Below are 10,558 nucleotides of genomic sequence, written 5' to 3'. Positions count from 1 at the left end.
GGAGCTCTGTCTTTTGTTTCCATTCACTCTGTACCACCTGCTCACTCACTCTCATTGCTAAATTAGCCTCTTTATCATCAACTTTATATATCTGGAGAGAGAGGGAGAGGGAGAGAGAGGGACAGAATATGTATGTAAATAATTATTATATATAAAGTATGATATGGGGCTTCCCTGGTGAAGCAGTGGTTTATCCGCCTGCCGGTGCAGAGGTCACAGGTTCAAGCCCTGGTCAGGGAGGATCCCACATGCCGCGGGGCAGCTAAGCCTGTGCGCCACAACTACTGAGCCTGCGTGCCACAACTACTGCAGCCTGTGCGTCTAGAGCCCGTGCTCCGCAACAAGAGAAGTCACTGCAACGAGAAGCCCGTGCACCGCAAAAAAGAGTAGCCCCCGCTCGCCGAAACTAGAGAAGGCCCACGTGCAGCAACGAAGACCCAGCACAGCCAAAAATAAATAAATTAATTAATTTTTTTTAAAAAAAATATATAATATGTATAGAGAGAATATATAATATGTATAATTATTATATTCTCTCTATATCTATCTGGCCTCTGGTGGAGTTTGGGAAAGTAACTCATAATCAAGTAATCAAGCACTTCAGTATTTCTCAGCAAAACATATATACGTGTATATACATAGATAGATACAATTTTTCTAAAATTAAGACTTTAAAAAAGTCTTTGAATTCTGAAACACATCAGTCCCCAAGGGATTGTGAACCTGAAGAGATATAAAAACATCTATCATACACAGTCTTTCTTTCACCATGCATTTGACCTATTAGGTAGGGACTGGCGTTGAAGTTGGGTCTTGGAAACATTTTAAATGAGTAATAATGGGCACCATACAACTAATTTCCATTTACCATTTCCTGTTTACTAGAAACTTCTTAAAATCTCCTTCACTTACAGTCTCAAGGAAATGCTGGTAAACTTGCTTGACTTTCTGGAGATAATAATATAGACCCTAAAAGTTATCCTTTTCATGTTTCTGCTTCTTTACCCAAATGTTAAAGCCTTTCTCCTTTTATTACCCAGGAATTTTACTTGGGCCCCCAGAATCCCACTGAAGGGAGTTTCTGATTCATTTGCCCCTTAGGGGCATCTCAGTGTCCTCTTTTCTAACAGATGTAACAGGTTGGTTCCAACATTCGCACTTTTTTTCACCTTTGTTTCTCTAGATCAAAATTTCTAGAATCCTGTTTCTGTAATTTGCCATGAATACTTTTGTCATTTTCCTCTTTTCTATTTCCAATTCTCTCCTTTCCTTAATTGACCCCAAAATAATCATTCACCTATTTTGGAAATAAATTTTTCATGATAACCAAAATGCATGCAAAAATAAAATTAAGTATATTAGAATTTCATATAAAGAGAACTTGCACTTAGGGAAGGATTGCTGGCTTTACAAGTCTTTGATTATAATTTCTAGCCATTACTTTCATGCAGACAGCCCCTGATTCTCTATATATGCACCACAGTCACAATAATTTATGGGATAATGTGACTTTTCCCAAAAGATGAGACTGATAATTCATGTTCCCAGTTAATAAATGGCTTAATAACTCAAGCAGTTTCTCTCCTGCACATGCCCTCAGACCCAATTTAAACCAGGAATTCCCTGGCGGTCCAGTGGTTAGGCCTCGTGCTTTCACTGATGTGGCCCAGGTTCAATCTCTGGTCGGAAAACTAAGATCCCGCAAGCTGCATGGCGTGACCAAAAACAAAAAACAAAAAGCAAACTGTTGACCAACCTGGAATTAGTTTAATCTTTCAGGCTGATCATCCTAAAGTTTCTGTATACCACACTTTTCAAGACGGTGGCCTTTGCTGTGGTAGATGGTTCAAATCATAAGCATTAGACTCTCTACTTATTAAACTAGGCACACATCAAGTAAAAAATCTTAAGCTCTGTGTATGTGACAATAATTAGGGGTACAAAATGATTTTTCCACAAGACTCGCAGAGAAAGTTTGTGATCTGTACAAATTGTAAAAGCATGGCCCTAACAGAGGAAGATGTGAGACCCCTAATCCCTGAGGTAACATTAAGGGCTTCTCTGTCATTTGTGAATAGTTCTGTTCTCTCAGCAATACTCTCTCAAGTAAGTAACAGTTGGTGTCTCTTTGTCACTGGCACTTTATGACTAGACCCAGCTCCAGCCCTGACATCATGACACATAAGAAGCAAGAAGCTACAGTTATGTTCATCATAATGCATTCCTGCAGACTAAAAGTCAATAACCACTTGACATTCAGAAAACGTCCTCATGCTGGCAAGTCCAATGCTTCAGTCTGCTGGAGCTGCCATAACTAAATACCACAGACTTTGGGTCTTAAACAGCAGACATTTATTTTCTCAGCTCTGGAGGTCAGAAATCCAAGATCAGGGTGCCATCATGGTTGGGTTCTGGTGAGGATTCTCTTCCTGGATTGCGCATTGCCATCTTCTTGCTATGTCTCCACGTGGTGGAGAGAAAGAGGGCAAGCTCTGGCATCTCTTCCTAAAAGTCACTAACCCCATCATGAGGGTCCCACCCTGATGACCTCATCTAAATCTAATTACCTCCCAAGGATCCTATCTCCAAATACCATGACAATGGAAGTTAGGGCTTAAACATACTAATTTCAGGGTTGGGGGGGGACATAATTCAGTCCATAACAGCTTCATAATACCTTTTCGAAGCAAGCAATGAAATAGTTATGCAGAGGCTAAGTTCCATGGGAAAAGCACCCGAAAGAAGTGATGTAGCAATAGAGGTACAGGTGCAAGGGCTTTATCGTAAACTTTACGTGCATGTGCACACACCCACACCACACCCACACACAATTTCACAACATGACATCTGAAAAATTTCCCCAAACTGCAGTGCTTGGTTCTGAACATAAGCAGCAATGCACTCTCCTGTTTGTTTCTATTTGGGAAATTTACATTTCAGAATAATTTGGGGTGTTTTTTGACAATTGCACCTAAAGACTAGCCAGAGAAACAAAAGTAAGGATCAGTCATTCTCCCCTGGCCCTTTTGCCTGCTGAAGGGAAAGTCTCCTTGTATATCTATATCCACAACTGAACCTTCAGAAAGAGCACTTCTTTGCCCATTACGCGATTGACTCAGTTAAGGAAAAAAGGAGTTGTTGTCGTTTATCATTAGTTCTTAATTCTTTTCAGTTTCTGCATGCATCCATGCTGCAGTGATTGGATTTAGCCTAGAGGGGATTCCAGAAATAAAAGATTATCCTTTCGAATACCTGTTCCTTCCTTGCTTGGTTTTTGTGTTTTGGGTTTGTTTTATTTTTACAAATAACCAATATGTCTCTGCCTCCCACCCAAGACCTACCTCCTCCATGAATCTTATTTCATTCCACTCTGAATTTTTCCTTTTTCTGGCTTTTAAAACATGTATCGTGGACTTCCCTGGTGGCGCAGTGGTTGAGAGTCCTGCCTGCCAGTGCAGGGGACATGGGTTCAAGCCCTGGTCCGGGAAGATCTCACATGCCACAGAGCAACTAAGCCCGTGCGCCACAACTACTGACCCTGCATGCCACAACTACTGAAGCCCGGGCGCCTAGAGCCCGTGCTCTGCAACAAGAGAAGCCACCGCAATGAGAAGCCCACGCACCACAAGGAAGAGTAGCTCCCGCTCACCACAACTAGAGAAAGCCAGTGCACAGCAATGAAGACCCAAAGCAGCCAATAAATAAATAAATAAAATATTAAAAACAAACAAACAACAACAAAAAAACATGTATTGTATGGGCTGCACAATCACTTCCTCAACAGTTTTCTAAGGTGGTCACACATAATATTCAATAAACATTTGATTGATTCATTGATACTCTGTATAAATATTTCTAGTCTATTAATTAGGTATCTGTTACACAGTTCTTAAAAAGAGAGAGTGAGAACAGGAGAGAGAGCAAGTTGTGTGCCACTGAGTTTCTTCCTGGAAGCCTCTTCATGGTTTATGCCACCCAAAGCATCTCATCTGATCCACAGGGCCACCTGGCACAAAGCAGGACACCAGACATACCCACTCTTGGATGCCCACATGGATCTGGATAGTCTATCAACATCATCCCTCTCCCAACCCAGACTTCTGTTTGGAGAGGTGAGGCCTCCTTTCAAGGGACCACTCACCAACATTTAACTCTTGCTTTCTTTCCGATGTACTCTTCCTCTCCCAGTGCAGGATAAAAAACAAATTTTTAAAGAACTTTTTGCCCTGTTGACTGAAAAAAATGCACAACCTAAAAGGTGAGAGTTATGTTTTATTCGGTGGACAAAACTGAGGACTTAAACCTGGGACACAGCATGTCAGATAACTCTGAGAGACTGCTCGGAGGAGGCAAGAGAGGGGGAGCCAGGATAGACAGGAGTTTTTGCAACAAAGACCAGGTGGTCGGAACATCAAACGATTACTGGGAATTAAGGAAAACCAGATTATCTCAAGTTAAGGAATTTAGTGCTTTTCTATGTACGGGAAGATGCAAAGTCTGGGCTCACTGAAATCATCCCTTTGATTTGCAAGCTATCTGGGGCCAGTATCCTGTGCTTTCGCATCCTGAGTGTCCTCAGGGTGTACCTTTGGGAGTGGCTGCAGTGGCTGACTGCTAGTTGGGGGATTGGGGGGTACCCTGCCTCTATCCTGAGTTGCCTCAGGGCTCACCGTCCTGGTGGCTGTAATGGGATGGCTTGATGGCTGTGACATCCTTTGTTTACTGATATGGCAGGCAATGTTTTTCATTCACAGCTCTCAGGTAGGAATGAAAGGAGGTCAGGGCAAAGTGGAACTCACTTATCAAGTATTTTTTCCGACCTTTCTGCCTTATACTTGGTCCTGGAGATTCAAACTTTAAAAGCAAGGAAACAAATGAACAAAAACAAGAAGTTGCTGCTTTGGGAGCTTCCTGGTGGTCCAGTGGTTAGGACTCTGTGCTTTCACTGCCAAGGGCCCGGGTTCAATCCCTGGTCTGGCAACTAAGATCCGGCAAGCCGTAGGGCGTGGCCAAAAAGAAAAGGAAGTTGCTGCCTTGGTTCTCTAGTTCCATTATCCTTGGGACGTCGCTGGCCTAACTTCCATCCCACAGCACTATTGGGGATGGGCTAGGGAAACAAAAGAAAACAGAGGGGACCACATCCATTCCTATTTTGAAACATCTTTTGGGTGCAGATTATGGTGATTTGGTTCAATATCTAAGGTAGTCTAATAATCATTGAAGGACTTATTAAAAGAATACATTTGAGAAACAGGATTTAGTAATAAATTTAAACACTTATTTTAAAATGAATCATAAAATTATGTTTGTCCTAGATTCCTGCAGTTTTCTCCATTTCTTAGCTCAAGCCACAACTTACCCTATCAACAACTTTTTTTTTCTACAGAAATCCATTAACAATTTATATCTGTAAGGAGCAATTCTGATTATTTGACTGCTGTGAAAAGCAGTGGTTTGCTTTCAGCAAAGGTGACATTTTGCCCCTAATCAAGTAAGGGAATAGCTGTGTGAGTAGCTGTTATCTTGGTGTTAAAAAAATGGAGACTGTGCATCCCTAACAAAGAATGTGTTTGCAAGCTGTTGATCTCAGGGGAGATTCAGAGGAGGAAGTTAATATTTTCTTGCTGAATTCTATATCACCATAATACTTTGAATTGATTGTAAATAATGCAAAGGTTTGTATGAGTGAAAATTATCTATATCCAAAGAGCTGCAGGAAAGTAAATTTAGCTGCTGAAGATATATATGTTATAAAGCTTTTTATTAAGTGGTTAATATTACATTCTTCTCCCAATATTTTCTACATTCTTAGTACTGCTACTCAACTATGTTACAAGAGGAATTTATTACATTCATTGTATTCCCATTAATCTTTAAAAAAATAAATATTATATTGCTTTTCATTTTATTTCGCTGCTATTGTTTTTCCACTAAGCAATGATTTTTACCATGAGGCTGAAAAAATCAATAGACATTTAACAAGTACTATACACAGGTTTATCATCAATCAAAAACCCCAAGGACCTAACACAGCACTTACTAAAATTGAGTTTGAATTCATCCTTGCTATTGTATTTTGTGAAACTTCTTTTAGAGGCTCTGGTTTATTTTACTGAGAAAATGATGCACTCCTCAATGATAATTGACAAAAGATTTAAGGAAATGTAATTCAGAAAAAAAAAGTCATTTACTGCACATAGCTGGAACATGAAAATTTGGAACCCTTTTCTTCCACACTCATTCTGCCTTGGTAATACAGTAGAGGAGGATATTTTGTGACTAATTTGGTTTTATGTAATTTTTACATAGCAAACCTTCACTTAAAAGGAGATTGAAGATAGAGCGTTTGCTTTCCAGGAAGGCAAAACCAAACTAATATATTTGAGGAAAAGCTGCAAAAAAAAAAAACCATGAAGTTGCCTTTGGTTATCTGATTATATTACCTACCGCCAAGTCATGAAACTAAAACAAGTCAAAAACATAAGGATCAAATTAGTAAAATGATTGTAGCACTTTAGAGTTAGAATATAGCACTAAATACTACTAGAAGGGAAGATACATAGTTAACATTAAGGAAAGTTGAAAATATGTGTACGGATGGACCTACAGATCAAAAGAATCTAGCTAGCAATGAAGGGTTGCAGGTACTGAAAACCAGACAACTCCAGGTATAAAGATCCAGAGATGACAGAAACGAGCTGTCATGCCAGGACCGCAGACTTTTTGTACATCAGTTTCCTCGTATAATCCTCCGTCATCTGGTTACCTCTTCCTTTATCGTAGCCTATCACAGTCCAACCTGCAGTACTTCTTTGGGTTCTGGAACCCACCTGCGGGTTTCTGCCACCTGTCAGGAGGAGTTTGATGGTTGAGTGTTTACCAAAGAATAATTCTCACTTATATTAACATGGCACGGCATCAACAGGGCTAGGAGCAGTCTCCTTCCACCTAGAGACACTTGTAGCCATTATTTTTACACGTTGTCCTCACTAAATTGAACTCAGTATTGTTTGAAATGGCAATGCTGTATGTATATGCATGTATACGGTTGTAAAGGAAACTTCTTAGGGAATGTTTTGTTTTTCCTGTTTTTTTTTTTCATTAATTTTTATTGAAGTATAGTTGCTTTACAACGTTGTGTTAGTTTCTGCTGTACGGCAAAGTGAATCAGTTATATGTATACATATATCCCCTCTTTTTTAGATTTCCTTCCCATTTAGGTCACCACAGAACACTGAGTAGAGTTCCCTGTGCTCTACAGTAGGTTCTCATTAATTATTTTATTCATAGTAGTGTATATATGTCAATCCCAATCTCCCAATTCATCTCATCACCCACAGGGGAATGTTTTGATAGTTGAGAAAAGGAAAAGAAAGGAAAGGAGTAAAGGAGTAAACACTTTGTAGAGAATAAAATTTAGCAATTAGAAATAAATCTCTGCAAGAAACTGGGGATATTGTAAGTCTAACCATAAAATCTCTGGGCCCTTCTGTAGTCAATCTGTCCTCTGCATAAAAGCTCTCAGAGGTCTACCTCTCCCCTTTCTCCCACCTTTTGGTTTATAAATTGGAGTCAGGGGTATTTTGTTGAAAAGGACCAGCAAACCAAAAGGGGAGGGCTTCCCTGGTGGCTCAGTGGTTAAGAATCTATCTGCCAATGCAGGGGACATGGGTTCAAGCCCTGGTCTGGGAAGAGCCCACATGCGGCGGAGCAACTAAGCCCGTGCGCCACAACTACCGAGCCCTCGTGCCACAACTACTGAAGCCCGCGTACCTAGAGCCCGTGCTCGCAACAAGAGAAGCCACCGCAGTGAGAAACCCACGCACCGCAATGAAGAGTAACCCCTGCTCGCTGCAACTAGAGAAAAGCCCGCATGCAGCAACAAAGACCCAACACAGCCAAAACTAAAAAATAAATAAAATAAATTAAAAAAAACAAAAAGGAGATAAGGCCCATTTAAAATTTGCAGTTTATGAAAAGGCAGGGCCTCTGGTCAGGTCCAAGTCTTCTCAACTTCTCTAAGGCTAATATTATTTTTGCAGAATATGATACTTGAGTATGCGGTAATCTATAAAATATGAGAAGAAAAATGAGGGCAACAAGCATCACTCCAAGCTTTAGTTAATATTCCTTTAGAACAGGGTGATTTTTCAGAGCCTTAAATGCTTATAACTGAAAATAGCTTTTATGAATAAGAACAAGGTAGATTCTGGCCAGATCAATACCTTGTTTTCAGGGGGCCAGGTTCTCATTCTATGTAACTATGGAAATCATACTACGCAGGAAGGCAATCTTCCCCAGAGAGAGATGGGTACAGGTGAACCTTCTGATACTGCTAGTGAAATTAAAGTTCCAAATCCAGCTATGTTGATTGAATTCAACACACTCTAATGGGCATATGACTCCTCTTAGTATGCTTTATTTTAGTAAAGGGGAACAAAGCACAAATAACATGATTGAAAGGCTTACTCGGCTTCTGAGTATCATGCCACTGAACAAACGCGGAAACACCCTCTGCATCAAGAATCTGGAGTCTATTTAATATAACGTCCTTTACATTAAATAGACCTCCCTCCAACTGCTAACACATTAGCAGTTGGCTTTGATACATTGTATCTAAGTCAAATTACTGTTATTTTTTCTAACATAAATATGTCTACTTTAAAATTTCAAGTTGTTGATCCTAATTATACTAAAATTAATCAGTTTAAAAACTATTTTCCTTCCTTCTATGACATTAGCACTTGTGTTAGTTTCCTATGACTACTGTAATAAATTATCAAAACTTAGTAGCTTAGAACAATACAAATTTGTTATTTTACACTTCGGGAGGTCAGAAGTCCTAAAGGGTCTTACTGTGCTAAAATCAAGGTTTTGGCAGGGCTGCATTCCTTCTGGAGGCTCTAGGAGAGAATCCATTTTCTTGCCTTTTCCAGTTTCTAGAGGGCCCTGATTTCCTTGGCTGGTAGCTCCCTATCATCTTCAAAGCCAGCAATGGCCAATCAAGTCTTTCTTGCATCGAATCAATCTTCATATTCATTTGTATCATTATTTTAGATTCCACATTCATGTGATATCATATGATATTTGTCTTTGTCTGACTTATGTCACTTAGTATGATAATCTCTAGGTCCATGTTGCTGTAAATTCTTTTTTATGGCTGAGTAATATTCAAATATATATATATATCACATCTTCTTTATTGATTCATCTGTCAGTGGACATTTAGGTTGCTTTTATGTCTTGGCTATTATAAATAGTGCTGCTATGAACATCGGGGTGCGTGCATCTTTTCGAATTAGAGTTTTCGTCGTTTCTGGATTTGTGCCCAGGAGTGGGATTGTAGGATCATACGATAACTCTATTTTTAGTTTTTTAAGGAACCTCCATACTGTTCTCAATAGTGGCTGTACCAATTTACATTCCCACCAACAGTGTAGGAGGGGTCCTTTTTATCCACACCCTCTGCAGCATTTATTATTTATTATTATCTTCAATTTTTTGGAATAGTTTGAGAAGGGTAGGTATAAGTTCTTCTTTATATATTTGGTAGAATTCCTCAGTGAAGCCATCTACTCCTGGACTTTTGTTTGCAAGGATTTTTTAAAATCACAGATTCTATTTCATTTCTAGCAACTGGTCTGTTCAATTTGTCTGTTTCTTCTTTTTTTTTAATTGGAGTAGAGTTGATTGACAATGTTGTGTTAGTTTCAGATGTACAGCAAAGTGATTTGGTTATACATATAAATGCATTCATTCTTTTTCAAATTCTGTTACCAATATAGATTATCACAGAATATTGAGTAAAGTTCCCTGTGCTATACGGTAGGTCCTTGTTGGTTATCTATTTTATATATAGTAGTGTCTGTATGTTAATCCCGAGCTCCTAATTTATCCCTCCTCCCCATGCTACCCCTTTGGTAACCATAAGTTTGTTTTCTAAGTCTGTGAGTCTGTTTCTGTTTTGTAAATAAATTCATTTGTATCATTTTTTAAAATTAGATTCCACATATGAGTGATATCATTGTCTGTTTCGTCTTGACTCAATCTTGGCAGGCTGTATGTTTGTAGAAATTTGTCCATTTCTTCTAGGTTGTCCAATTTATTGGCATATAACTGTTCCTCTTATGATTTTTTGCATCTCTGCGGTATTGGTTTTTATTTTTCCTCTTTCATTTCTTATTTTGTTTATTCAATTAAATCAGACAGTTTTTTTTCAATATTTATTTATTTATTTATTTATTTATTTTTGGCTGCGTTGGGTCTTCGTTTCTGTGCGAGGGCTTTCTCTAGTTGCGGCAAGCGGGGGCCACTCTTCATCACAGTGCACGGGCCTCTCGCTATCGCGGCCTCTCTTGTTGCGGAGCACAGGCTCCAGACGCGCAGGCTCAGTAATTGTGGCTCACGGGCCTAGTTGCTCCGCGGCATGTGGGATCCTCCCAGACCAGGGCTCGAACCCGTGTCCCCTGCATTGGCAGGCAGATTCTCAACCACTGCGCCACCAGGGAAGCCCCAGACACAGTTTTAAACAATTGTTAACTCTGTATAATATTAATAT

This window comes from Balaenoptera musculus, chromosome 12, assembly GCF_009873245.2.
Source record: "Balaenoptera musculus isolate JJ_BM4_2016_0621 chromosome 12, mBalMus1.pri.v3, whole genome shotgun sequence".
Lineage (NCBI taxonomy): Eukaryota > Metazoa > Chordata > Mammalia > Artiodactyla > Balaenopteridae > Balaenoptera > Balaenoptera musculus.
The sequence above is the reverse complement of the archived record's forward strand: the minus strand, read 5'-3'. Positions refer to the sequence as shown.